The 24,546-nt window shown below is 37.0% G+C and overlaps 2 long non-coding RNA genes across 2 annotated transcripts in view; one reads left to right on the top strand and one right to left on the bottom strand.

The window, feature by feature from the left end:
• Positions 1 to 24,546, bottom strand: part of LOC102155267 — a 94,365-nt gene that overhangs the window by 40,519 nt on the left and 29,300 nt on the right. The window lies entirely within an intron of this gene.
• On the top strand, positions 6,327 to 9,057 carry LOC111095566. Its single transcript, XR_005358296.1, has 2 exons — positions 6,327 to 6,455; positions 8,936 to 9,057. It is a non-coding gene; the product is annotated as an uncharacterized LOC111095566 (long non-coding RNA).

The following is a 24,546-nucleotide window of genomic DNA, read 5'->3' as shown; positions in this document are numbered from 1 at the left end:
CATAAAACTCAAAAAACCTTTGTTTAGAATGCCCTTCCCCCCATATTTGGCCTGATTTACCTCTTACAAATCCTCTAGGTCTCAAATTAAGTACCACATCCTGAGATACTGATCACCTTAATCCAAAGGGAGTTTCCTTTTATACCCTCTGACAGGACTTCGCCCTTTCTCTTCATCGTATTAATCAAGAGTGCTATGAACTGGGCAGAACTTTAACAATCATACAATCCAGAAGTCAGCAAACTTTCTGCAAAGGGCCAAATATTAAATACTTTAGGCTTTTCAAGGCCATACAATCTCTGCAGCAACTATTCAAGACTGCCACTGTAGCACAAAAGTAGCTATAGACAATGCCTAAGTGAAGGAGCATTACTGTGCTCCAATAAAACTTTATTAACAACAGGCAGCTAGCTAGATTGCAGGTGAGTCGCAGTTTGCCAACCCCTGATATAGCTCTTACCTTCATCTAGTTTCACTGGGTTCTCCATGCCCTGGAATTTATTGCAGAACCTGATTATTGCACTTGATAAATTTTTGAGGAATAAATGAACAAAGCAAGAAAGAAAGAAGAAAGAGAAGAATATGGGGACAAGGAATACAATACAAGGAAATGTACTCAATCATTTTTTGGAAATTGTTCAAAATACACTTAGGGAAACAAGCTACACACAAGTGAAAATATCTCATGGTACAAAGCCATGTACCCAGAATGGCCCAGATACTGTGGGCTTCTGAACTCATTAGGAGACATCATAGGTAAGATAGGATTTGACTGAATATTGAAATTTATTGCTTGTTTGGGTTTTTTTTGGGGGGGAGGGGCATTAATTACATTTGTACAAAGAGGATCACATATGCATAAAAACTCACTGTTTTTATTTAATTCCAGTTTAACATACAGTGTTCTTCTATTAGATTCAGGTGTACAATATAGTGATTCAACAATTCAAAAATTACTCAGTGCTTATCATGATTAAGTATAGTCTTTAATCCCCTTCACCTATTTCACCCATCTATCACCCACCTCCTTGTAACCCTCAGTTTGTTTCTATAGTTAAAAGAGTCTATTTTTTGGTTTGCCTCTTTTTTTCTTTGTTCAAAAACTATTTTTAAAATACAACATAAATCTTCTTGTAGAATAAGAAACCCTTGAGAGGCACCTAGGGTAGCTCAGTCAGTTAAGTATCCAATTCCTGATTTTGACTCAGGTCATGATCTCAGGGTTGTGAGATAGAGCCTGGTATGGGCTCCACACTCAGTGGGACATCTACTTGAGATTCTCTCTCTCCCTCTCCTTCAGCTCCTTCCCCCTGTGCTCACTCTCACTCTAAGATAAATTAATTAAGAAAGAAAGAAAAGAAAGAAAAAAAGAAAGAAAGAAAGAAAGAAAGAGAAAGAAAGAGAAAGAAGAAAGAAAGAAAGAAAGAAAGAAAGAAAGAAAGAAAGAAAGAAAGAAAGAAAAGAAAGAAAGAAAGAAAGAAAGAAAGAAAGAAAGAAAGAAAGAAAGAAAGAAAGAAAGAAAGAAAGAAAGAAAGAAAGAAACTCTTGCGTGGTTCATATCATCATTTTTATTCTAGGATTTGGGTATATTCGCTTTCTTAATACATGGCATATTTTTTGTTTGAAGCAATAGCATCCCAAACAAAGGATTTCCTTAGGCCAGTGGTTTTCAAAATTTAGGATGCTCAAGAATCACCTAGAGAGATTTTAAGCTTGCAGATTCCTGGGTTCCATCCTGGACCTTCTGAACCAGAATCTCTAGGCCAAACTAGGGAATATGCATCTTAAAAATTTCTCCCTCATGGAATTCTTCTACAGTCTGTGGAGAAACTGCATTAGGCTTTTGTTGTCATGGAAATTGAACTTTTATATTAATGGTAAAGATGTTATGACTTCATGGGAAAAACACTTTTTAGAAGAAAGTAAATGTCAGTCTGTCAAAGTCCATTGTTTTCTTGTTAATTTTTTCTGAGTGTGTATTTTTTCCAGTATCTTCCAGATACTGAAAACCTTCCAAGATTTCAAATTTTCTGTCTCCAATTGACAATACATTAATTTAAAGGAGAACTATGTGTTACTTAGCATCTTTGCCTTCCTTTTTAGATTTATCAATGCATTAACTACACCTCTAAAAATTAGAAAGCTTATACATTCGCCAGCTATCCTATGAAGTTATAGAAATATTGTGTGTTGTTTTATTTTGAAGCCATTTTTATAATCTTGAAAAATAAAGCTGTTCTTTAAATAGGTACAGTGTCTTGAATTCAGAGTATTTTTATTAATATTTGGCACCCCAAATTGGTGACAGGGTCCACTGATCATTACTGATGAATGTATGCCAGACATTAATGAAGTGCAATATTTAAGAACTTCAATTTTTCATTCTCCCTACTGTCAAGCAAAATATTTCCTACAGAAAGACATTTTCAACCATCAGGCTGGCAAGGCTTGGTCACTGAACTATATTATTAGCATGTACGAAGTCAAAATATGCTTGTGGAGATGCTCATGAACAAAATACTACCTCCTTTGATCAGCCCTCCTATAAAGAATCAATTCTTCATGCTTTAATGTGAAAAGATCTGGAACTATAAGGAGAAAAGCTAATTAACTGAGCACTTACTATGTACCAGACACTTTAAATATCAGTATCAATTTGTCATCATGACAGCCTATGATGAAGGTTCCATTATCATCCTCATTTTACAAATGAGAAAACTGGAGATTAACTGCCCAAGGCCACATAGCTATTAAATAACAGAGATGAGATTTGGACTTATGATCATCTGACTCCACACTGTGTATGACATTATTTCCCAAAAAACTATGAGGTCCTGGTGAAGTGGAATAAGCATCAGGCTATGATCCAAGAGATAAACGTTCTTGTCTCAGCTGTGACACTAACTGGCTAGTTTTGACCACGATATTTCCCCTCTTTGGGTTTCCATTTCCTCTTTTACAAAACATGGTGATTGGACTACTAGATGAATAATAAAATTGCTTCCAACACTAATATACCATGATTTAAGAGCAGCCACTTTGCACAAAAAAAGGAGGACTAGAAAGACAATGGGAGCCATCTGGCTGTGAAAATGATGAATGGCAAAAGCTGTTGGAGGAGATAGTCTCAAATTAGCATTCAGTACCACGAGGTCCACACACCACATTGCCAGTCTCCTGCAAATTGCCTGCAGCTGCACTGATCCAGAGGCCATTTAGAGTGCAGGACCCTTCACAAATTGTTCAAGGTAGTTGGTCTTGGGCTTCCCAGGAACCCATCTAGCCCCATAAAATTATATATCTTGTGATTTTGCCAACTTTGCTGTTAGAGGTGGAACAAAGTTTGTTTTGAACTGAATCACCACCTCATTTTAGATAGAAAGCATGCCTTTGCAGATACTTTCTTGAGTAGCAGATTGGGAAGGATTTTCACATCAGACAAAAAACGAAAACCACCTAAAGAAACAATGATGAGAGAAAAGCCACATTATTCTCATAATCCATAGATCTACCTCCACTTTTATAGGGGCATGCTTCCAGCACTCATGTCCCCAATCCATAATGCTTTCCTCAAGAGTTTTACAGGTATTTAGGACTTATTCTCATTATTACTATTCATTCATAGATGGAGATCCTACAGAAATCTCATTCTCATTCATTCTAATCTCCTAATGGTTCCTTTTCTCTCAGTCCTATGTTAACTTTAAGTTTCCCAACATATGATTCTTGCAAAGCAGTGTTGGAGATGACAAAGGAGAATTCCATCATGGCATACAGAGCAGAGCAAACAGTTCTAAATCTAATATGACACATTACCATACTTAAAACTTTCAAAGCCATCTTCACTACTGGGAATTTTTTAATCACTATATTTTGTCTCAAGATCCTAGCCTCAATTATCATGTTGTTTGATCCTTCCCCCAAGTCCCTGGCTCCTGAAATCCTTGAGATACTCTCAAAAATCAAATGCCTTTCATATTTTGTTAAGATTTTATTTATTTGAAAGAGAGGAAGAGTGGGAGCAGGGGAGGGGCAGGGGCAGAGGGAGAGGGAGAAACAGACTGCCCACTAAGCAGGGGACCCCCCAACTCCAGGCTCAATCCCAGGATACCAGGATCATGACCTGAGCCAATGGCAGATGATTAACTGACTAAGCCACACAGGTACCCCTGCCTATCATACTCTTATGCAGAAAAATTGGCTATTTATATTGCCCTCTCCTTCCAAACCATGTCCATAGCCCATTTCTTCATACTCCCAAAGAACTCTGACACTGACATGCTAATTTATAGGAAACCACCTGGGACATCATTTCCTATTAACCAATCTTAAATATATTATATTAACAAATATATTACTCGAACATAAATGAGGCTCCATATAGTCCAATCTTACACAGTGTATTACTCAAAGAAAAAAATAGTAATTCTTATTCTCACTCTTTAAGTATTCAAAAAGAAAGATTCCTTAAAAAAATCACCACATCATATCTTAAAATTCTTGTCCCAGTTCTCTGCAACCCAAATTTTATGTTAACTGCCCAAAATTGTTCTCCCAAACTGAGATTACCAGAGGGTTGGTCAGTGGGGAAGATCAGTGAAATGGGTGATGGGGATTAAGGAGTGCACTTGTCATAATGAGTACCAGGCAATGTATGGAATTGCTAAATCACTATATAGTACACCTGAAACTAATATAACACTGTATGTTAACTATACTGGAATTAAAATAAAACAAATAACAAAAAAATTGTTCTCCCCATTTATTCACTCTTCATTTTCTGAAAGAATTTTCTTTAATTACCTAATATTCCCATCTTCACAGACACTCCTATTTTCTCATTCCCCTCCCAGACCCCCTTTTGAACCAGCATTTTTTCTTTACATATTTTGATTTTACTGTACCTCTCATCTTTTTAAAACAATTCCCTCCCCACTCCTGTTTCATTGATTGATCTAATCCCCAGAACAGGTAAAAGGAGAACAGGTGGGGATCCCTGGGTGGCGCAGCAGGTTTGGCGCCTGCCTTTGGCCCAGGGAGCAATCCTGGAGACCCGGGATCGAATCCCACGTCGGGCTCCCGGTGCTTGGAGCCTGCTTCTCCCTCTGCCTGTGTCTCTGCCTCTCTCTCTCTCTCTGTGTGACTATCATAAATAAATAAAAATTTAAAAATATATATTCATTTAAAAAAAAAGGGAGAACAGGTAGTGTGGGCAGGAGCAAAATTATCAGGTTCAGGTACTGGGAAAGAAAACAAAATGATACTCATACATCATGAATTTTTGCCCATTACAAATAAGTTAAAATTTTTGAATGAATGGAAACAAGACAACAAATGATTTGCAGCTAAATCTTGCAGTGATAGCTATCATACCTGAATTCTTAAGACTTAAAAAAGACAACATGTCAAAAACAAATTAAAGTTCTTTTTGACATAGTAAAAGACATGACTGAAAAGAGGTTTCACTTGAGAATGGTACCTGAAAAATGACAGCTGTGAATTGATTTGATGGAACAACAAACTATTAAAGGAAATTGAAAACTACTATTCGCTACATATGCAAAAGAATGGTATGAACAGTGTATTTATAGCTCTAGGCAATATTCAGGCAACAGAAGAAAACAGACCCTGTATTTAAAAATCCAGTCCATCTGAGTGTTGACAGCAAAATGCAAATGTACCAGAGCTCTTAAATCATTTAAGGTTCATTGACCATAAACAATAGAAAGGTCTCAGACTAACTTAATCAAAATAGGATATTACAGTAGCACCCCTTATCTTCAGGGGCTACATTCAAAGACCATCAGTGGGGGCTCTTATGTGGCCCAGTCAGTTAAACATCCAGCTCTTGGTTTCAGGTCAGGTCCTGATGTCAGGATTGTGATCTCTGGGTCCTGAGCTCAAGCCCCATGTGGAGCCCTGCATTGAGACTGCCTGGGGCTCCACGCTCAGTGTAGAGTCTACTTAAGTCTCTCACTCTCTTTCTGCCCCCCACCCCCACGTGCTCTCTTGCTCTCTAAGATAAATAAATAAATCTTTAAAAAAAAAAAGACCCCTGTGGTTGCCTAAAACTACAGATAGTACTAAACCCTACATATACTCTGTTTTTCCCTATACACACAATCTGTGATAAAGTTTAATTTATGAATTAGGTACAGTAACAGATTAACAATAATTAACAGTAAAATAAAGCAATTATAACAATATAATGTAATAAAAGTTATGTGAATGTTGTCTCCCCCTACATCAAAATGTCTTATTGTGCCACACTCACACTTTTCCTTCTTGTGATGATATCAGATAAGAAAATGCCTACGTGAAGAGATGAGAGGAGGTGAGTGACAGCAGCATTGTGACATAGCATTAGGCTACCGCTCACCTCCCAACAATACATCACAAGGAGGAACATCTGGCTCTGGGCCACAGTTCACCATGGGTAACTGAAACTGCAGAAGGTGAAACTGAATATGGGGGGAGGGAGGACTACTATATTATAAAAATATGAAGGAATGCACAGAATAGAGAAGCAAGCTTAAATCTGGCCATCTATCCCCTCTATTGGAAATGCTTAAATTTCTTTTAAGTATAATTAAGATCAAGACCAAATCATTAATATTACCTATACACTGTGTATGGCCTGGCCCCTTCCTGACTCTCTAGCAGTTTATTTCATCTCTCTCTCCCTTCATCTCTAGGTTCCAGTCAGGCCTCTTGGTTTTCTTCTACCATTGTCCTCCAGCCACAGGGACTTTGCACATATTCTTCCTGCTTTCTAGATTCTTTCCCACACACACTCCTCCTTCTACTAGTTCTCATCTATTCATCCTGCAGACAAAAGCTCAAGCTACACTTCTCAATTAAGTGAGCTTTGTGTTGGACATACACATAAAAATTTATATATATATTTTTTAACTCCCTCGGGAAATAAAAATTTTTGTGAAAAGAAAAAATAAGTATTGTATACCAGATGACTGAGGCATGAACATATTCACAGACAGCAGTCCCATTGCTGAACAGTGAGTTAATATTTGGCACAAATTATGACAGAACTCTAATGAATGACTGAAGGGTCATGAGAATAATTATATATGTGAAGAGGAAGTTGTGAAAGAGAGTCAAATCTTTATCTTCCGTAGCAGAAAGGTTACCAAAAAGTGCCTACAAGTGAAAAATCAAGACATAACACTAAAAGCCTGTTATTTAGAACTTTGAAGATAAATACCAAAAGAAACAGCTGGAAAGGTTCAAAGAATTTGCTTCGGGAGGACTGAGAACAAGGGAAGCAGGAAATAGGGTTAGGAAGTGACTACTGACTGAAAAATAAATCTTGAGAAATTACTTGACTCTTAAAGCCAGGAACACATATAACTTTAATTTTTAAATTACAATATTTTTTAAAGCAGTAAATGTGCAAAAGGGAAACTAAAATATGAAAAATACAGTAAGAGTGAAGCTAATGCATGTTGTCAGAATTTGTGCATCTCCTAGAGCTGGGCCAACAATTTGGTCTTCTCTAGTAATGCAATTTTTGAAAGGACTTTTAGCTGAAAATCTTGTTCTCAGAAAAATAGAAATCTGAATGATTGCAATTAGCACCTTATGTCTAAAAAGGCATCCACATGTAAATCTGTTCATTGGAAAGCTACCAGTAGAGTTTCCAGAAGTGTTAGGTCTCCGGGAAAGACCTGTCAATGAATTCCTTCTCCAAAATGCATCAGTGACTTTTTTTTTTTAATGAAAAAAATGATGTTTGATTGCCCACGTATAAGGCAATTATTTCTGATATGGAAAATAAAAAGAAGGTTACATTCTGTACAGAAAATGCATAAGCTTGAGAATTAGGAGAAATGAGTTTTGGACCTGTCCTGTCTAATACAGTAGTCATTGGCTACATGTGGTACTTAGTACTGGCAATGTTGCTATGCAAATTGAGATGTTCTATAAATGTAAATATGTAAGTGGCTACTGAAACATTTAAAACCACGTGTAATTTGCATATTTCTGTTGGACAATTCTGCTGTAATCTCAGCTCTTTAGTGGTTGCATGTGGCAATATTATTGCAAGTCACTTACCTTCACTGGGCTTCAATTTCAAGTGTGAAATGGGAGTTAGAGAGATGTCTTCTAAAGTCCCTTCTAATTCTAAAGTGTCATAGAGACTAAGGCATTCTAGGCTTGAAAAGCCAGTGGATGGTTCTTTCAGATGGCTCCCCACCACTATACTAAGCTTCCCTCCCTGCCACCATCAACCCCATCCAGACATCTTTACCAAATGATGCCTTCACTAGTCACTGATATACATTCTGTGTGAAAAGCTTTACAATTATTTTTATCACAATCTAATCCCTGCATGAGGAAATCAGTGTTATTAGCCTGTTTGTCAGATGAGGAAATAGGCTTCAAAAGGTTCGTGACTTGGGAAGACCTCAGAGCCCGCAATGTCGAGGATTCATGATCCACATTCCTCTGAATCCAACCAACTCTACTTCCATGTGCTCTGTTTCCCTTTATAGAAAGCAAACTGGTCTTCCTTTACACCTAAAGAATAGCCTCAACTCTGAGTCAGTATACTTCTCCCATGTTATTTTCTATCCCTACATCCTCAGCTCCTGAAAAGGATGATTAATGAACAGTATGCACCATGATATTCTGAAGTTCTGTGTCACTTGGTTTAAAATGAATATTATACTTTAAGGCATACCTATAAAATGATGTGAAGTGGTTGAGTTCTTAAGAATAAACATCTCAAAAGACATACACATGACTATTGTCCACTTCAGATGAATAATTTGAATAGTTATTCCAATATTGTTCTTAATTTAAAAAAAGAAATTTAGCCTCTTTATAAATTGTCTTGGGAGCCTACAATATATTTATTTGAATGTCTGTGGCACAAATTTTCTCATTTTCTTTATGCATTATTTTTCTCATACAGAGAAAAGACTCAAGAGTCAAGCTGAAGAAATTCCTAATGGCCTAAGAAGGGACAATTTCAACATGAAATAATAATACAAATAATAATAATATATGACTCAAATATACAAAGTATTTGAAAAACCATACTGAAAAAAACTCATTTATCATCACTGGAATTTGCTATGTCACCAACTCATACTCAAAAAATTGACAAATTAAAGGAATAAATCAAGCATTTAGCCCAACTTTCCTGCATGAACTATATTTCAAAAAAACTAACAGCTGCTAAAGAAAAAGTATTTTACAGAACATTTCTAGCTAATAAATGCAAAAAGAATTATAAGATTAGAAAAATCATTCTTCCTCTGCCTGTGTCTCTTGCTTCTCTCTCTGTGTGTCTCTCATGAATAAATAAAATCTTTTTAAAAACTCAGCATTTTGCAACCTCTAATAAAATAATGGATCATGTTAGGGCAATTATCAGCACAGATGCTAATATCATTAGGTGAAACTTGGTGAAAAACTTTATAAGGAAGATATGAGGCTGATACCATCTGAAACCAGAACATTCAGAAATATATATATCTTCATGTGATAGAATAAAGAGTACAAAGCATTTACTTAAAAAAAAAAAAAGGAAGAACCTAAATCCTTTTTTTTTTTTTTTCATTTAAATTCAATTTTCCAACTATATAGTATAAGCTCCAGTGCTCAGGATGCCTGGGTGGCTCAGCGGTTGAGCATCTGCCTTTGGCTCAGGGCATGATCCCGGGTCCAGGGATCAGTTCCCACATCAGGTTCCCTGCAAGGAGTCTGCTTCTTCCTCTGCCTGTGTCTCTGCCTCTTTCTGTGTGTGTCTCTCATGAGTAAATAAAGTCTTAAAAAAAAAAAAAAGACCCAGTGCTCACCCCATCAAGGGCCCTCCTCAGTGCCCGTCACCCAGTCACCCTATTTCCCTGCCCACCTCTCCTTCCACAACCCCTTGTTTCCCAGAGTTAGGAGCCTCTCATGGTTTGTCTTCCTTTATAATTTTTCCCACTCAGTTCTTCGCCTTTCCCTTATAATCCCTTTCACTATTTCTTATATTCCACATACGAGTGAAATCATATCATGTTTGTCCTTCTCTGATTGACTTACTTCACTCAGCATAATACCCTCCAGTTCCATCCACACCAAAGCAAATGGTGGGTATTCGTCCTTTCTGATGGCTGAGTGATATTCCATTGTACATATACCGCATCTTCTTTATCCATTCGTCTGTCAAAGGATATTGTGGCTCCTTCCATAGTTTGGCTACTGTGGACATTGCTGCTATGAACATTGGGGTGCAGGTGTCCTGGCATTTCACTACATCTGTATCTTTGGGGTAAATACCCAGTAGTGCAATTTCTGGGTGTAGGGTAGCTCTATTTTTAACTTCTTGAGGAACATCCACACTGTTTTCCAGAGTGGCTGCACCAGTTCACATTCCCACCAACAGAGCAAGAGGGTTCCCCTTTCTCCACATCTCCTCCAACATTTGCTGTTTCCTGTCTTGTTAATTTTTGCCATTCTCACTGGTGTGAGGAGGTATTTTATTGTGGTTTTGATTTGTATTTCCCTAATGGCAAGTGATGCAGAACATTTTTTCATGTGCTTGTTGACCATGTGTAAGCCTTCTTTGGAGAAATGTCTGTTCATGTCTTCTACCCATTTCATCACTGGATTGTTTGTTTCTTGGGTGTTGAGTTTGATAAAAGAAGAAACTAAATCTAATCAAGCATCAGTTCTAACTTCCTATTTTTTTAAATATTTATTCATTTGAGAGAGAGAAAGAGAGAAACAGGAGCAGGAGGGGGGAGGGATGGGAGAGGGGCAAAGGGAGAGGGAAAGGGAGAAGCAGACTCTTTGCTGAACAGAGAGCCTGACATGGGACTCAATCCTAGGATCCAGAGATCACAACCTGAGCCAAAGTCAGACACCCAACTGACTGAGCCAGCCAGGCACCCCCTAACTTCCTATTCACAGGAAATATGGTGGCTAGAGAAAAAGTTGAACAGCAGAAAAAAACAATTAGCCACATCCAGAATCCAGCACATTCTGCAGGACAATTAACTTCAGTTACTCAATAAATAGACAGTACTCTTTAACAAAGGGGGGGAAAAGAGAGAGACCATTGTAAATTAAAAGGGTTAAGAAATAAAAAAGGGTGTTAAGAATATAAAACCAAATACAGGGCTGCCTGGGTAGCTCAGTCAGATAAGCCTCTGATTCTTGATTTTGGCTCGAGTGATTTCAGGGTCATAGGATAGAACCCCACATTGGGCTCCACACTCAGCATGGATTCTGCTTGAGATTCTCTCCATTGCTCTCTGCCCTTCCCTCCACTTGTACATGTACACACACACTCTCTCTCTCCCTAAAATAAATAAATAACAAACCTTTTTAAAAACAATATAAAAAACAAATATAGTGTGCACACCTTTGCTTGGACACTGATTAAAACTAACTCAAAAAAAAAAAAAAACTTTTGAAATAACCAAGGAAACTTGCATATGGACTGGATATTAGATATGTTAAGAAATTGTTAATATTGTTAGGTATGATAATGGCATTGTGATTGTGTTAAGAAAATATGCCCTTATATTTCAAGGATGCATAATAAACTAGTAACTCAAGTTAGAGGACATGATATTTAGGATTTGCTTTAAAGGTTGAAATGTACCTGCAAAAACAATTCCACTGCCACAAACAGTAGTAGCAGTAGTAATAGAGATGAGAAATAAAATATGACTAACAAAATGTTGTAATATGGAAACTGGATAATAGGTACATTAGGGTTCATTATGTTTTTCTTTCTCTATATGTTTGAAATTTTCCATAATAATAATAATTTAAGTCCCAAATAATTTGGAAACAAGTCTTATGAGTGAGGTGCTGATTAAAATGTATTATTCCATTTTGGTTGAAAATTATGTTTCTAACATAATGAGTGGTTTTCTTGTGCATTTCTGAAGACAATTTCAAAACAGGAGAACCGGGTTTTGATTACCATTCTGGGTAACCTTGGGCAACCAGGCCTCCACATATTTTGCTTTCCTTAACAGTCAAAAATGTTGACTGAACTACCAAGGTCTTTTCCAATGCCATTCTAGAGTTGTTTTGCTTGATAATAAAATAATTGGATAAGGGATGGCTTTTTAATGCAATAATAGTAACTTTATAATTCAAATATTCTTTTTTTAAATAATTTTTAAAAGTTTCATTACCTATAATGACTATATTTAATATTTGACCACAGTCAAATAGTACACAAGGTCAGAAATGTTTAAAGGCAATCAATTCTATGAAGAATATCTTATGAGGAAATTACAATATTAATTTGTACTTTTCCAGTAAGAGTGAAGGCCATACCCTGGAAAATTTTTACCTGCTTATAATAATCCAATTCTGAGGGTCTATGTGGCTCAGATCATCAGATAACAGCTTAATCTACTATAACTAGTAGACAAGTTGCCCATGGCAAAGATTCCCCCAAACAGTACTCTAATACTGTATAGATAAAAGAAAAGACTTGGATGTTTCCTACACTTCAAATAGCTGTGCTGATGACTTGTAGCTAACCTTGTGAATCAAATATTACCAACTTAACTAGCCTATACACCCCCACTTTCCATACACAGAGATGAAGCGCTTTGGGCTTTGGATTTTTGTTTTTGTTTCTGTTTTTTGTTTTTTGTTCTCAGTCCATTATTTTTTTCCACAACTCTGTTCTATATTCTTCCAGTTCCTTGAAAAATTTCCAATTAAGATCAAACAAATCACTCATTAAAAATATTTCTATACTTTTCTTTTGATAATTTTAATTCGATTGCTAAATTGCCACTGTATGATTTGATTCTTAAACTATTTTTTGTAAGACAGATTTTTCATACCCATTGTTCTCCCTCTTTATTTAAGCTGATTTTTATTTTTTTTAAGATTTTTATTTATTTGAGAGAGAGAGCATGAGAGGTGTGGAGGAGCAGAGGGAAACAGAGAAGCAGACTCTCCACTAAGCAGTGAGCCCAACGTGGGGCTCAATGTGGGGCTTGTTCCCAAGACCCTGGAATCATGATCCAAGCCAAAGGCAGATGCGCAACTGACTGAACCACCCAGGTGCCCCACGTAAGTGATTTTAAAACTCCAACTCACTCCACTGTTTCTCAACAAGGGAGGAAATATAACTTAAAATCAGCAAAATAATTAACTATTTGTATAGGAACATGATAGATATAATTAACTGCAACCCTAATTAGGTTTGAATCTGAAATATTTAAGTGATGACTAATTACCTTAAAAAATAAAAGTGCAGTTATTTGCCTTTATTACTCAATATGAGAACTTTTTTTCTTAATTGCAAATAATGAACCAACCTGTCAATAATTTACATGTTAAAAGATATCATATCTAGAAGAGACTAAAATTTGATGCTGCAGTTTTAAAGTTCCTGGAAATATGTCTGGTTTCTTGCCTACCTGAGGAAGAAAGTAATCACACCCTACTTAGATATAGAATTTTGAAAGAATGTATGCAATCATCTTTTGTTTCATTTTTCTAAGACCTTTAAAGGTAAAATTCTCTACTGCTTGAAAAATGAGAGGTCTGATGAATGTGAAACAGAGCATTTGCTTTTGAATTCCTTCTTGAATTTCATATCAGGTTATAAAATTCCAACTAGATAATTCTGGGTTGAAACGTTTGAATTTCCCTTGATAAACTTCCAAATACAAATTATGATTGTTTGCTAAAGCCCTGTGACACCACTTGAAATTTGGGCTGGACTGGATGACTGTGGGCAGTTGCCCTCATCTCTGGCAAGTGCGTGCTCAATGTCATAAAAATGCTCTACCAAGAGTAAATATTCAATAAATATTTGTTAATTAATTAGTAATTTCTATAGCAGCAGAATCAGTTGAATATTGATGGGATATTAGAAGACTCAGACTAAAAAATTTCTTACTGGTTAAGTAGTACCTATGAAACAGTTTATCATGTTAAACTTTCCTAACTTGGGCTATAACCAAGGGTGCAAAGTGAGTAAATATTTGGCTATCTTTGCATTTATTTGTTAAGGAGAGATATACAAACTAAGTCTGTATTTCAAACCAACAGTGTGATGACAGGCATTGACCAAACAAATACATAAAATATCAAAAACCCATTTTATTCTTGGAGAAAGACCTAATTTATCACTTTAATGTCCAACACAACATAAACTTTTCTATCTCTGAGTGCTTTGCTCTTTAAAAAAGGCTGCCACAGACACCTTATCTTTTCCTTCCTCTTTTCAGCAACAGTATGAAGTGATATTATCATCAGTATTATTATACAATGGAAGAAACTGAGACTTGGAGAGTTTAAATAGCTTAACCATGGCCATAGCAAAACTGAAATTCATGTCTCCTAAACTCCAAGACTTGAGCACATTTTACCACACAAGATCACTTCTATTTTAGTTATTCTTTAATTCTTCCAACCTGCTTTCTTGTTTTTTGAATGTAAGAACATAATGAAAAAAGAATTAGGTTATATGAAATAACTGTGATGAGGGAAAACTGCCAAAAATAAAGATAGGCAATCTTTTGATTTGTGAACTTTTGCTTTGAAAGTTTATCAAATGAATAGCATGGAACATGAAGTCTACAAGGTGACCTTTCTCATTGAGACTCTTTTTTCCCCAAACTGAGACCTTTTCCCCTAAGGTCAGGAACATGACAAGGATGTCCACTCTCACCACTCTTGTTCAACAGAATACTGGAAGTTCTAGCCTCAGCAATCAGAGAATAAGGAAGAATAAAAGGTATCTCTCTAAATCAGCAAAGAAGGAGTCAAACTTCACTCTTCACAGATGACATGATACTCTATGCCGAAAACTCAAGACTCCACCCCAAAATTGCTAGAACTCAGAAATTCAGCAAAGGGGCAGGATATAAAATCAATACACAGAAGTCAGTTGCATTTCTATACACTAACAATATGACAAAAGAAAGAGAAATCAAGGAATCGATCCCATTTACAATTGCACCAAAAACCATAAGATATCTAGGAATAAAACTAACCAAAGAGGTAAAGAAAGGATCTGTACTATAAAACACTTATGAAAGAAATTGAGGAAGACACAAAGAGATAGAAAAATGTTCCATGAAAAAAAAAAGGAAAAGAAAAATGTTCCATGATCATGGATTGCTAGAACAAACATTGTTAAAATGTCTATGCTACCCAAAGTAATCTACACATTCAATGCAATACCTATCAAAATACCATTGGTATTTTTCACAGAGCTGGAAAAAATAATCCTAAAATGTGTATGGAACCAGCTTAATAAGCAAATAATAAAAATATATATGTTACTCGGCCATCAAAAAATCAAATCTTATCATTTGCAATGCCATGAATGGAACTAAAGGGTATTATGCTAAGCAAAATAAGTCAGTCAAAGACAAATATCATATGATTTCACTCATATGTAGAATTTAAGAAACAAGGAGAGGATCATAGGGGAAGGGAGGGGAAAATAAAGTAAGATGAAATCAGAGAGGGAGATAAACCATAAGAGACTCTTAACTACAGAAAACAAACTGAGGGTTGCTGGAGGGGAGGTGGGTGGGCAGATGGGGTAACTGGGTGATGAGCATTCAGGAGGGCATGTAATGTAATGAGCACTGGGTGTTATATGCAACTGATAAACTACTGAACTCTACCTCTGAAACTAATAATACACTATTTGTTAATGTATTTTCAATTTTTTTAAAAAAAGAATCTTTCTCCCCTTAAGTGAGAGGCAAAAGTTGGAAGGAGGGACAGGTAGATAGTACAGTAGAGCTGGAAGCACTCCTTAAAGCCCAGACTTATTACAAAAATCTGGGTTCAAATCTAACTATGTGTTATTGAGGAATACTGAAAGTCTCTGAGCCTCAATGTTGTGGGATTAAACGAGAAAGTACACATGTCACGCTAACACATGACAACTGTTCAAAATGCCTGCATCTAGCCCAGTATGTCCCCAAACAGTTAGGGATGTTGTATTAGGTATTTCTTACTATCACTACACATACTAGCTGTGACATATTGAGGTAGATGTAGTTATATTGAACAATTATTATTTTTGGTAGTCTATATAAAATTTACCAGATACTGACCAATACAGTATCTCAAGAGGCAGCCTATTCAATCTGATATGGCTGACCTTCACACCCTCCTCCTTGCCTAATCCAAAACCTCCAGTTTCTCTGACCCTTCCTCAACCTCATCCATCTTTGGCTCTTACCTTTGAGTTTCCCTTAACCTTCCCATCTTGGGCCTCAACTCCCAGGCTGTACTTTCCCTTAGCCACTGTCTTCCCTAAGCAGGGGCTGCAGAAGATAGGTTACAGATCAAGGAGTCTGAAGGAGGCAAGGCTGTGGCCTGGTGTTCCAGTAGGATGGCATGTAGGAAAATAGCTGGGGGAAAGTATAGCATGCTTTAACATGGAGCAGGCCTAAGTCCCTACTGGCAACCCTTTCATTTATTTTTTTCAAACAAAAAGCATTTATTAAAAGCCTACTATATACCAGACCCCATGCTAGGTTTTTATGTTTTCAACCAATATACTCTCATTTGATTTTCTTTTTTTTTTTTTTTTGTATATTTTTTTATTGGAGTTCAATTTGCCAACATATAGGATAACACCCAGTGCTCATCCCGTCAAGTGCCCCCCTCAGTGCCCATCACCCTGTCACCCCATTCCCCTGTCCACCCCCCTATCCACCAACCCTTGTTTGTTTCCCAGAGTTAGGTCTCTCATGTTCTGTCACCCTCACTGATATTTCCCACTCATATTGTCTCCTTTCCCCTTTATTCCCTTTCACTATTTTTTATATTCCCCAAATGAATGAGACCATATAATGTTTAGCATCCTCTTTAGTCTTAGATCCCCCGATTCTCTAGATTCCATCCCTTCCATCTCTAGGCCCAAACTTCTTTTCCTAAGAACTTCCAAAAAGCCCAGCTCTGTCTTCCCCTTACCTGTTCTGGCAAACTTTCCTTCTACTTTTTCCTACCCACTTCTTTCTTTATAATTTTTTAATATTTAAAGATTATTTTTATCCCTCATATTTTAACCTCAGTTAAAAGAAAAAAGAGCCTTTTTGAAAATGTTAGTTCAATAATAGTAAAGGTGTGACAGGATATGGAAAAAAAAATGAAGAAGGATATGCAGAAACTGAAGTTTGAGGAACAATGAACTAACCCAAATCTTTCCCTTTGGAAATGAGAAACTGAAATCCAATGATGTTACATGAATTGCTCAAAGTCACACAGCTGACTAATGCCATAGCCTGAACAATCCTCAGCTTTTCTAGCAGCATGTCTCCCAAGGCAGAGACATATACAGATTAGCTATAATTATTGAACACAAAGAAACATAGCATGCCTATTATAAAGAGGCCCAATGCCCCACTCATTGGATGTAGTTGAATGTCCTTTTGTTTAAAGACTTCTCAGCCTCTTTTATTCCTCCATTTTCAATTACAAATTGTAGAATAAATGTTTGTTAAGAGTTAAGGAAGAATACCTCTTGGCTCAGTCAGTAGGGCAAGAACTCATGAGTTCAAGCGCCACACTGGGTGTAGAGATTACTTAAAAATAAATACATACACACATAATATACCCAATTTTTTTTAAAAAAGAGTTGGGGAAAGAGATGTGACTAGCGAAATACAATCACACAGTAGGCCCTATTAGCATCTTCTGAGGGAAGACATACATACTTACCCACACACACATCCTAGAATCAGAGAAGGCCTTTGGTGATTGATGTAAGTAAAAAATGAAAGCTGCATTTCTTTTCTTTTAGTGATGGAGCACTAAATGAGAAAAACGTTATACTAGTGATCTTTAAAAATGAGTGGCAACATCTGAAGTTTTTATAGGGACCTCCAAATGCTGCAATCATTCCACTTCTAGAACTTGGTCAATTCTTTTCCTAAGAAAGAAAGTAAAGTTAATAAAGATCTATTACCTAATTCTGGGCTGAGGCTGAGTCATTGTGTAAACAAACTTCAGTTACTAGCCTGCTTTCTCAGGGGTAAATCAATTGCATTGAACAATGAGTATCATGAATCTTCTAGGCTTCATCCCACAAAATAGAACCACCCTGCATTGTTCTGTGTAAGAATGAAGTACAAGTCAAAGTCTTCTGGGTTTGCTTCTCCCTTCTATTTTGAAGTTTGAATTTGTTCAAGAAGCCTGCAAAGATGAGCAACTAAGAGAGGAGAGTTAGTATAGTCCCATTAAGGCACAAGACACAGCAAACTTAGAAACCTGGATTCCTTTCATGGCCAAAACAAAATAAAATTCCAACATATTTGGAAAATGAAAACTTACCAATACATTTACAATAAGATACAAAGGACTAATTCACAGCCTTTCCTTTCTGCTTTTTTTTTTTTTTTTTTTTTCCCAAGATTCTACTCTCAGGAAAAAGCAGGGAGATTACTCACTATTCATTCCCACTGCCTCTTTTATTACTTACTAACTACTGAGGCAAAACATTTAAGCTCTATGACCTTCAGCCCACACCCTGACACCTCTAGACGATACTAATATTATCTACTATTAGTATGAGAATTAAGTGAGATAATACATCTAAAGCATTTAACAATATGCCCAACACACAGTAACTGCCCAGTGAATAATAGCTATCATTTTTATTATGATGTATGGCAACAACAGTGAATGAACTGTGAACACTTGGGCTCCAGAAATCAGATGAATCTAGATGGTTAGAGCACACCTTCAAAACCACACACGTAGGCCTTAAGGCTGATGAGGATATTTAAAGGAAATTGAAATGTGATATTTACCTTTACTGGCATGAGTGAGTTCTTTTTCTTGCAGCCAAAAAAGTTTCAATACCAAAACACTTATTTTGTCTGTTTTAGGGTTCCTACATTAAAAGATGGAGGAATATACTCAAAAGGTTCTTATATAGAGAAAATAGAAACTGAATCTGAAAGTACTTTGTAAGCTTAGGTTTGGGAGACTTCCAGGTAAAAAATATACTCCCCCCAGAAACTCTTTTAAAGTAAGAGGAAGGGGATTTTTAAAGGCATACACCCAAAAGGAAGGGAAGAACAGAATCCAAAAAGTCAGAGAAGAGACAATAGAAACCCTTCCAAGGTGCCAGATGGGTGAGTGACATTGTTTTAGACCTTCTTTTTTTTTTAAGATTTTATTTATTTATTCATGATAGACAGAGAGAGAGAGAGAGAGAGAGAGAGAGAGAGGCAGAGACACAGACAGAGGGAGAAGCAGGCTCCATGCAGGGAGCTCAACGTGGGACTCAATCCCCAGTCTCCAGGATCAGGCCCTGGGATGAAGGAGGCGCTAAACCACTGAGCCACCTGGGCTGCCCAGTCTTAGATCTTCTAAAACAGACCAGCTAATGCTGTCAACTGACCTCAGTCAACAACAGAGAACAATCCCCCAGCTAAGTCCCATTCAAATTCTTGACCAACAAAATGATGAGATATAACAAGATAGTAAGTGTTTGAAGCCATTAATTTGGAGTGATTTATTACACAACACTGGAAAGCATAAAAGAAGGCAGAATGGGGCTGCTATCACTAAGACAAGGTAATATGGGACACAAAGGTGGAGATCCATTTCTAAATATGCAAATTGGAGGGGTTCACAAGGATGGTAGCATTTCAGCTGGTCTTAAAGGATAAGTGGAAAACAAGAAGCATTTCAGATAGTGCATAGTATAAGCTTGAAGATGTTCTCTCTTTCAAAGAGCTTTTGAGAGCCCTGGATACTAATCTGAATATTCCCTCAAATTATGAGGAAACACAAAAATAAACTAAGAAATAAAATCCCAGGTGGTAATGGGAAAGAAAAGTAACTATTAAAAATATTAACTTCAAAAAAATAAATCAATAAATAAAAATTTTAACTTCAATTCTAAAAAAATAAGATCATGAAAAATACATTGTTTCCCAATACCTTTCAAATACTGCTGCCTATAGATAGTCTTCCTTACCAATGAAGGGACCGTAAACTTTTAATATAAATATTACTGCTCTTTCTTTTTATTGAACTGTCTTTATCATACAAAGGTTATTTCTGTTGCAACTGACAGAACACCAATTGAAACCAGCTTAAGAAATAAGACTTCATTTTTTTTTAATGAGACAACTTTATTGACTCAAGACACTTAAAAGTTCAGATATGAAACTGACTGCTGAGAATTCAAATGATAATTTCATTATCTCTCTCTTTCCTTCTGTGTGTTGTATGTGTGTTTACCTTTCCTATCATAGAGGGGCTTCTGTCATAAAATATTGAACAGTCTATGACCTCAGATAAAATTAAGTCATCCCATCTTAGTAAACCCAGAGAAAAGAGAGAACTTCTTATTCCCAATCCCTCTTTACTAGTATTTAAAATCTCAAGGAAGATCTCTGATTGGCTGGCTTGTTCACATGGCCACCCTTTGTCCAATCATTGCTAGCAATTGATAGAGTAATATGATTGGCAAGTCCCCAAAGAAGTAAGCTAATACCATTCCCAAAAGAACCTATAATGAAGGAATGACAGTTCCTACAAAAGAAAGGGTAAGAGTGGGATCCCTGGGTGGCGCAGCGGTTTGGCGCCTGCCTTTGGCCCGGGGCGCGATCTTGGAGATCCGGGATCGAATCCCACGTCGGGCTCTCGGTGCATGGAGCCTGTTTCTCCCTCTGCCTATGTCTCTGTCTCTCTCTCTCTCTCTCTCTCTCTGTGACTATCATAAATAAATTAAAAAAAAAAAAAAGAAAGAAAGGGTAAGAGTGCTCTACATCAGAAGCAGGGTAAAAGCATCCTGGGCTGAATAAAAAAACAGATGTCTAGTACAAGGATGTAATGACTGACTTCTTGTGTTTTTTTGTTTTCTGTAGAATTATAATTTGATCAATAAACCCTTACACCTTTAAGGGCAGCATTTCTATCCATTCCTAATATACTCTCTCTCATCCCACCTCAATCTAGCCTGTCTCAAGACTTAAGAAATCATAATCCTTGAGGCGTTAAGCAAGTTGCACATCACTAAGAAGGTCAATGAATAGACCTAGTGCCATACCTCACCTTTTCTGAATTCCTGATGTGTGCAGCAAAGGCAAAACACTCAAGCAAGGATACATACCTCTTGAAAATGCAAAATAAGAATACAGAGAACAAAAATAATGTGAAGAATGGGTAAATTTTCCACTCCTGCACAGCAGATTTTATTTTCAAACATCTCATTCCCTCTCAAAAACTGCAGTGCAGATTTTGCAAACACGATGGGTTACATAAGTAGGATTATGTACTCTCCATGCAAACTCTGAAGCCAGCTGTCCATCCAGTTCTATTTCCCAGATAGGAAAAAAGGATTACTACACAGTTGCAACACAATGCTGGATAGACATTGATAAATTATGACTATCTCATTTTAAATTACGAAAAGGAAAGTATATTTGGAAAACTTCTCTTAATGAAAGCAACAGCATTTTGATTGTATGGTTTTACAGTTACATATGCAAGTGTATATCAGCAATCCACACAACATATTTAAGCATTATGAGTTTCACTGTAATCTCCAAAAATCCATATATTTAAGTCTAACCTCCCTTACCTCGGAATGTGACTTTATTTGTTGATAGTCTTTACAAAAATAATTTATAATGAAGTCATTCACATGGGCTCTAATCTAACATGACTGGTATCCTTTTATCTTTTTTTTTTTTAATTTTTATTTATTTATGGTAAGTCACACAGAGAGAGAGAGAGACAGAGAGAGGCAGAGACATAGGCAGAGGGAGAAGCAGGCTCCATGCACCGGGAGCCCAACGTGGGATTTGATCCTGGGTCTCCAGGATCGTGCCCTGGGCCAAAGGCAGGCGCCAAACCGTTGCGCCACCCAGGGATCCCAACTGGTATCCTTTTAAAAGGAGAAATTTAGAGTCAAACACACATATACAGAATGCTACATGAAGATAAAGGCAGTGAGCAGGGTGGTTTCTACAAGCCAAGGAACACCAAAGATTCCCAGAAAACCACTAGAAGCTGGACATGAGGCATGGAACAGATTCTTTCTCATGACTTCAGAAGGAACCAACCAAGCTGATACCTGATCTTGGCCTCCTAACCTCCAGAACTGTAAGACATTAAATTTCTGTTGTTTAAACCACCCAGTTGGAAGTACTTTGTTACAGAAGTTGTAAAACTAATACTTTAAGCAAGAACCTTCTTATCATTGGAGTGGAAATAAAAGAGGGAATGTATTACCTCTGAGACCTTTAATATTTATTTATTGCATCCACCTTAATAAGGGAAGAGTTTAGTCTATTTTCCCCAGACCAAATAAAAGTCAGAAATTGAAGTTTAACTAACTTGGTAACATAGGCCAAAGATTCTGCTGCTTTATTCAGTAAAATCAGATCAACTGAAGCAAAATTAGGTTCCTTCCTAGTACCTAAATTATCCAGATAACAGTCTCAGCCCTGACTTCTGTTGGTCATTGTGAAGTAAACCTGATTTCAAATAAAGGACTTTAGATCCACTTTGACCAAAAAGACTTAACACTTCCATCAGTCTCTATTCATTGGCCCATAGACAAGAGAGCACACAAAAGCAGGATTTTCCTCCCCTAGCCCAGGACTACCTGCTAAACAATTTGAACCCAGTTTCAGTGTATGATCTACTTTTCTCTTTTAGTTCCATGTGGATTATTGTTTCTTCTTATGCAAATGGTAGTGAGGAGTGAGGGGGGGAGGGATAGAGATGACACTGGAAATGCAAACGTAGCAATCCCAACCATCTGTATCTATGTGCCTGTGTGTCAGGTGAATGTCAAGACCAGTAGCTGCCTGGGAGAATAGCTAGATTTCTCAACTTTTCTATTCCAGATGCATTGGAATCCCACTCAGACAAGAAAAGAAATAGAACCTTTACTAAAGAGATTATAAATCTGATATCCCTAACCCCATAACTCCAACAAGTTTCTTTTATAGGCCAATGAATAGTTTTGGCAGAACTATCTGGTCCCTAGCTACCTATTCCCTAGTCATTCTGAACATGAAATTCAATGGTTTCCCCCAATAGGGAAGGAGAAATAGGATGCAGTGAAAGCAGTTCTGAGTTGGCCTTAAGGTAGCCTAGAGAGTTCGAGACTTATTATCATTTCAACCTCATTTAGGGTTACTAGCAGGCCTAATTACTAAAATGAGGCTAAGATTACTGCATCACTCAGGAATAAGGGTTCTAGGATATGCATGTGGTCCTTTTCTTGTCTCCGTTGTCTTTTTATTAGAAAACGTGGCTATTTACTCAACCACAGAAGCCCACTTAAGGAATGCAAAGAGCATGGCAGATGATGCTAACCTATGCATTCAAAATGGCAAATGCCAGGTATCTTATGTAAGTAGATGGTAAGCATTTGGAAAAGACTGTGAAATATGTGTCTTATGAACAGAAATAGAACTGCAAAGCCTAAACAAATCCCTCAAATTTCAGACCCATTCACCTTCCCAAACCTAGTCAATCCCCCCAGATGACACTCCTGTAACTCCAGGCTTAGTACTGCTTCTCTGCACGGCCCCTACCCTAAGACTCCATCCTTCACGCTGCCTCTTGGTTTTGAAACTTGCTTCACTTGAATTGTTCTATTCATAACACACTGCCACCCAACTTCAACTTCAGCCCTATAGCTAAAAGATCATCTCTGTCTTGTTACTACAACCCAACAGCAGCTTACCAGCCTGATGGTCCAAAGCCTCGGTTTATTAGTTATTTTGAGCTTGCTCTATATTAAGAAAGATATGTGAATTTATCCCAAATGCCAGTCCCTATTAATTGATATGGACTGCTTCACATGCTATGTTAGGAAGGATTCTGAGATCTCATCCTAACTTAGTTAGAAAGGATGCCTTGACAGTTAGTGATATTTGCCATAGGCAATGGAGAAGAAAATGGAAAAACACCTGCTATTATATTTGCCAACTATCCTCTGCATCACCAAATCCCATGCTTCATTTTAGTTATTTCCTCAAATACACACATCATTTTAAAAGAGTGATTTCAGTTACATATTTTTGCATCTAGTAGTTCAACCCATGTAATCAAAGCAGTTTTAATCTCATGGTAGCTTGGTGCTACAAGTCCATAAATTTGAAAATGGGGTTTGCCAATTTAACTTGTAAGAAAACAATGGTAACCTAACAAAGTATAAAAAATCTACATGTAAATTTATGTGTATTAACCATATTGCCTAAAAAGATCTGGAATAAAACATTACGAAACCAGACATTTTAATGGACTAGCAGGGGAAAAGCTATGGTCTAAGGACTCAGATAGGGTCTGGGAGGTCAACCCTAGAGAACAGAGGGTCTTTGACACACCAAGTTTAGGAACGTCCAAGGAGATCCTGAAAAAAAGGAAGGGACCTCTGAAAGAAAAAGACACCAAAATCAAGTTGCATTACTTTGGGGCTTTCGAGGGTAGATACTAACTATAGGAAACATCTTGTGAATGAGATGGTATTAGACTCTGTCCCAAAATGAATAACCTTGAAATTGAAATCCACAAAAAGAAAAAAATCACATGAGTTAAAGC

Source organism: Canis lupus, chromosome 4 (assembly GCF_011100685.1).
Source record: "Canis lupus familiaris isolate Mischka breed German Shepherd chromosome 4, alternate assembly UU_Cfam_GSD_1.0, whole genome shotgun sequence".
Taxonomy (NCBI): domain Eukaryota; kingdom Metazoa; phylum Chordata; class Mammalia; order Carnivora; family Canidae; genus Canis; species Canis lupus.
The sequence above is the reverse complement of the archived record's forward strand: the minus strand, read 5'-3'. Positions and strand labels throughout refer to the sequence as shown.